This window comes from Myxocyprinus asiaticus, chromosome 40 (assembly GCF_019703515.2).
Source record: "Myxocyprinus asiaticus isolate MX2 ecotype Aquarium Trade chromosome 40, UBuf_Myxa_2, whole genome shotgun sequence".
In the NCBI taxonomy this organism is placed as follows: domain Eukaryota; kingdom Metazoa; phylum Chordata; class Actinopteri; order Cypriniformes; family Catostomidae; genus Myxocyprinus; species Myxocyprinus asiaticus.
The window spans coordinates 30,297,470-30,303,454 of NC_059383.1; the positions used below are offsets into that span (position 1 = coordinate 30,297,470).

General features: G+C 46.2%; 1 pseudogene; it reads right to left on the reverse strand.

Moving 5' to 3' along the window:
• Positions 1 to 3,924: 3,924 nt before the first annotated feature.
• Positions 3,925 to 5,778, reverse strand: LOC127430935 (uncharacterized; annotated as a pseudogene).
• Between the last annotated feature and the right edge of the window lie 207 nt (positions 5,779 to 5,985).

Genomic DNA, 5,985 nt, shown 5'->3' on the forward strand with positions numbered 1-5,985 from the left:
ATATGTTGTATTTAAATTCAGATTGTGAAGGGTTTTAACTTCTCTGTCACTGAAAAGCAACTTGAAAATCATATGTTTGTTGGCACCATGTAGCTTCACCAGAGCCCCATTTGCCAGACCCAATTTTTCACTCCATATATATTTAATTCTATTTCTCTCATTGTGTCAAGAATAAAAGTGACGTTCTTATTGGTTTTTGAAAAGTGTGCATATGTATGTGCTCAAGTGCGGTAAAGTGAGGTAAGAGGGAAACCCAACTATTGCTGCGAGAGGTCGCGACGAAAACAAACACACCAGCAACAGAGGGGCATGTGAAAATAAACAATGGAGAACAGAAAATAACAGAAGTAGTCATATGATGCCATGTTCGTTATTTACAGCAGCATCGCAGAGAAATAACTTTGCTGTGGAGCTGCTTACTGACTGAACCACTTGTACACTGTAGTAAAGATTACAGCACTTACAAAGTGCATATAAACGTAAATGTCTATTTCACGTCTCAAGCAGTTTTTTCACAATAAACAGCTTTCTGTCCATGTAAATGAGCTGTTATAATTTGATATCCATTCGATCTCTGCAGAAGTTATTACTCCACCCCCTGAGTAACGTCATTAATGACAGCTCTACATTGTTGAACCAACGTGGTTCGAACGATGGATGTGTGACATAGTTACTTTCGAGAAACAGTAGTGACTAACTAGTTAGTTTCTTTAACGATGCATCATACTATGGTGGTAAAGCAGGGAGATATGTCGTTGTACAGGAAACGTACCCCTGGTTGGGAATTGGTTAAATGAGGAGCCAGGTCTCCCTGATGGTTTAACTTGGACCAGGGAAGGTTTTAAATACCTTGGGGTTTTTCCAAGGAATTAAATGACTGTATGAAAAAAAAAAAATTTGAAGGGGTTGTTGAAAAGGTAAAAGGACGTCTTGAAAAATAGAATTTTTTGCTCTCAAAGATGATCACTAATAATTTAGTTGCTTCTGCTCTCTGGCATCAGTTAGCTTGTGTAGATCCTCCATTTGAACTTTAATTAAATACATTTTAGTTGATTTTGAACTTCACTGGGTACCAAAATATGTTTTATATTTACCCAAGAAAGGAGGAGGACAAGGACTTATACACTTGCAAAGCAGACTGGTGGCTTTTCAAATGCAGCATATACAAAGACTTTTGACTGGTTCGGTGGACCCAAACTAGAAAGCTGTATCCTTTGCTATCTTGCGGGGCTTTGAAAGGTTGGATCTAGATAAACCCTTGTTTTGGATGGATCCTAAAAGAATGAACCTGATGAAAATGAAGTTGCCAGTTTTTTATCATAATTTTTTAAGGTCTGGGCTTTGTTTAAAGTACAAAGTGCAAGTAACACAATTTCCCTAAATTGGTTGTTGCAATAACCCCTAATTTATGGTTCATGTTTGGATATATCACATGAGGGGCCGTTTCTAGCACTTTAAGTTGTGCTTCTTAATACAGGGCAAATAACCCTTGGACACCTACGACAGATAACCGGAACAGGTTTAAAGAATGCATGTATACATTGTTTTAGATTAAAACATCTATTTATTGTATTACAGAAATTATTTACTCATTTTAATGAGGTGTTTTCAATGGAGATTTTTGTTGGTGGGTTCAAATATGTTCGGCGACACCGTTTTCAATGTCAATTGTTAAATTTTTTTGCCAAGCCAAATTAAAATGGCAATTTATGCTAGCAGGAAAAGATGAATAAAATCTAATCTTTAATTCTGAAATGCTATTTTCAAGTCTAGTAAAATCCAGAATCTATAAATCTATGAAAGACATTCTGTCATTTGGATTGATCTGTTTTTTTTTAAGGGAGCTTTGTGTGAGGTAATTGATGATAAACTGTATTTCACATATTTGTTAAATTAATGTTTTCTTTGTTTTGTTTTATATATGTGACTTTAGATCTACCCTTGTGTTGGCTATTTATCTGAATTTGTGATTGTATAATGTTTTGTATGTTATAGATAAAGGTATTAAAGGTATTTTGAAATTAAACATGCTCTCTCTCTCTGACAGAAGCCATGTGATCACACCAAACACAATGACAAGAGAGTAGAGCACATGGAAAACAAAACCATCATTGGCCATGTGCTCAAACCTTGCACCCCAAAAGGGGAACATCAAACAGAAAACAAAACAGACAGAAATTCAGACCAGGGCAGGACAGGAGGCAGAGACCAGGGCAAGACAGGTGGCACAGACCAGGGTGCGACAGGAGGCACAGACCAGGGTGAGACAGGAGGCACTGGAAGTACCAACCAAGGGAGGGAGGGAGGGTGGGCGGGGGAAACCAGGGCGAGAGCTTCAAAAAGGGGGCTGGGTCTGGCGGCCAGGGAAGAGGCTCCAGGAAGGAGGCGGTGTCTGGTGGCCAGGGAGGCGGCTCCAGGAAGGGAGTGGGGTCCAGCAGCCAGGGAGGAGGCTTGAGGAAGGGGGTGGTGTCTGGCGGCCAGGGAGCAGGGTTGAGGAAAGGGGCAGGGTCTGGGGGCCAGGGGGGCGGTGCCAGGGGGCGGCTCCAGGAAGGGGGCCAGGAGAAGGGACCAGAGAAGGGATGAGGTCAGACAGCCTCAGGACTAGGATGAGGTCAGGCAGTTCAAGGGCAGGGCAGGGTTCAGAAGGGGTGGCAGTGGTCGCTGGTGAATGGTCCGATTGGGCGGCGACGGCCACTGGCGAAGGGTCAGACTGGGCAGTGATGGCCACTGGCGAAGGGTCAGATTGGCCGGCGGTGGCCACAGGCAAAGGGTCAGACTGGGTGGAGGTGGCGGTTGGCAAAAGGTCAGACTGGCAGCGACGGCCACTGGTGAAGGGTCAGACTGGGCAGCAATGGCCGCTGGTGAAGGGTCAGACTGTGTGGCGGCGGCTGCTGGTGAAGCGTCAGACTGGTGTCTGGTGGTCAGAGAGGAGGCTTGAGGAAGGTGGCAGGATCCAGGGGCCAGGGGGCAGCTCCAGGAAGGCAGCCAGGAAAAGGGACCGGAGAGGGGATGAGGTCAGGCAGCCACAGGACGGGGATGAGGTCAGGCAGTTCAAGGGCAGGGCAGGGCAGGGTTCAGACAGGGCAGCAGCCGCTGGCGAACGGTCCGATTGGGTGGTGACAGCAACTGGTGAAGGGTCAGACAGGGCAGTGATGGCCACAGGCGAAGGGTCAGACTGGGTGACGATGGCCTCTGGCGAAGGGTCAGATGGGCGGCGGTGGCCCCTGATGAAGGGTCAGACTGGGCGGCGATGGCTGCTGGTGAAGGGTCAGACTAGGCAGCGGTGGCCATTGGCAAAGGGTCAGACTGGGCAGCGACGGCTGCTGGTGAAGGGTAGGACTTGGCGGTGCCGGCCACTGTAGAAGAGTCAGACCAGGAAAGCCAGGCTGGAGAAGGGAGAGCCTCTTGGACCAGGCCCTGCACAGGGTTCTCCAGAAACCTGCAGCTCAGACTGACAGACAGATACAAACAAGACAGGTAAAACATCCACATGTACATTAAACAATGAACTGGAAGTACTGTAGGATTTCGCTAAGGGCCCCCATATTCTCAGAAACGGCCCTAGTTTTGAAAAAATGCTTAATTGTTTCATGAAATGTGTCTAAGCGATCAAGAAAAACTCTCATATCTCTCATGTATAATCAGTATATACTGTATTTGAGTGTTGAATTAGATCAAATATAATATAGATTGGAATAAAATGTTTGATTTTGTCTTAAGAGTTTTAGGTTTGTACAATTGAATTTATGGTTATATACTTGAGAAATATAGGTTTCAGGAAATTTGTCTGTGTGTCAGATACATTGTCTATATGCGCTGGGATGCATCATCAGTGATGTGACCTGAGGTCCTCAGGTGTGTCGGGTCTTTCAACATCATACAACCTCTCCCAGGTGACCAGGCCGGGGTTGATCAGGCCTTCCACTAATCAGCTCTCTTGATCCATAGCCACCTGGTGGCTTTCTCTGCGACTTCATTCACAGATTTTATGGCCAATCTATTTGCCATCCTAGTGATGCCCACAGGTTCAAGACTTTGCAGAATAAGCATCCAACAAAGGCCCTACAGCCCACATCTATAGGCTCACAGTGTGTCTACCAGCCTCTGCCCCAGCACTTCTCCACCAGTTCCTGGTACTTTGCATGTTTCTGCTAATTTGCTTCTTCAATTCACTCTTACCAGGGCACTGTGAGTTCCAGCATGATCAGTTGTTTTGTGGCCTCAGAGGTAATGATTATGTCTGGCCAGAGTGATGTTGTTGTGATGTTTTGGGGGAACTTCAATTGTTTGCCCAGTTCGACATTCAGAAGCCAATCAAAGGCCGTGTAGAGGAGTCCCAACATTTCTTTTAATCGTGGACAGGGTTTCGCTCCAGTTTTTACAAAGTGGATGTACTTTTTGGGCATGGTGGTGTTTGCTGGTGCTGATGGCAGATGGACCTGGTCATGGTGCCAACAATAACAGCCTTCCCCCAGGGCCTTTGGGCAGCTGCTGAAGAGATGTTCTAACAATCCTCTCGCTGATCACAGAGGGCAGGAGGGTGTCCCAATCTTGCCCCAGATATGAAGGTTTACAGGGCTTGACAGCGTGTCATAGACATCTTGGACAAGAAACTTGATGCAATAAAATTCTACTGCAATACTGTTTGTCCAGGTAACCCTGCTCTTTGGTATGCTCTCCCACCTTATCCATGCTCCCTGCTGCTTGAGACCCACCATCCTACTAACTCGTTCCTCCTCCAAGTCTGCTCAAATTTCATGTTTCTGACCCCTAAGTAACCCTAAACCTGAATTTTTTTTGTAATAATCCAGGATCAGGTCCTTGATCTTGCTGGGAATGTGGTGGCGGTGTAGTGCCAAGTTAACTAGCCTACGCTTTTATAGGCATTTGCCAGGTCCAGCCACAGGGCAACTAGATTGCCTCTGTTTTCTTGGGCTTCCCTGATGAGCTGGCTCCTAGAATCCCCCTTCAGTCTGAGGGGTTGATGTAGTTATTTTTTAGAAGAAACTCAGTCAACCTTCAGGAAACAATGCTGAAAAACACTTTCTCTTCAACACTCAGCAGCGAGATTGACCGGAATTGGTTGATGTCCCTTCAGTTTTCCTCTTTGGGGATCCAAACTCCCTTAGCGCACCTTCCACTGGTCAGTCACTCTTCCCCTACACCATATCACCCTCAAGATCTTCCACAGGTGCCGCAGGAGCTCTGGGCAATGCTTGTAAATGACACAGGGTACACCACTGGGGCCTGGAGCTGAGGCTGAGCGTGCTGCCTTAATGTCCTCTTCAACCTCCTTCAGGCTTGGCTCCCTCAGGTTGAACTCTGTTGTTGGTGGGGCTAGGCTGATAAGAGCTTTGTTAGGTTCAAGCCCCTGTTCCCTCATCGGATCGCTCAGAGTGTCATGGAGGAAGTGATTGACCTCCTCAGTTGAGCATACAAGACGACCACTACGCTTGTCTCAAAGCAGCTGTTTAGTAAACCAAAAGGATTGGAAATGAACACAGCAAGCTTCCTGGCTTTCTCTCTCCTCCTTCTCCTGTGCCACTCTGCTCTGCGGAGGGTCATAAGCCTTTTCCTCAGGATGTCTCAAATTTTGATAAATGCTAGCTTCTCCTCTTCGGTGGAGGTCTTGTACTGCTTTTTGAGGGTTCAGAGTTCCTGTAGCAGTTGGTGTATTTTAGTGGCCCTACGGTTCATGGTGTAGATGGTGGGTTTGATATAACCTTTTTTAATATAGCCAAACCTTTCAGAAGCATAACTGACAAAGCTGGAAGTCATGGTTTTGAGTCGATTATCTGCATCAACTTTGGCTGTGGCTTGAATGATGTTGGCCATGTCTCTGTCAAACTGTAGCTATTCACTCCAGTTGTTGGCTGTTGTTGTCTAACTACTCTGCAAGGCTCAGGAGGCTCAGATGTATGGAGTGACTGAGCTCTGTGGCGTGACCTCTGGCCGGGCTTCTCCTACGTCTCACTGGGTTCAAAA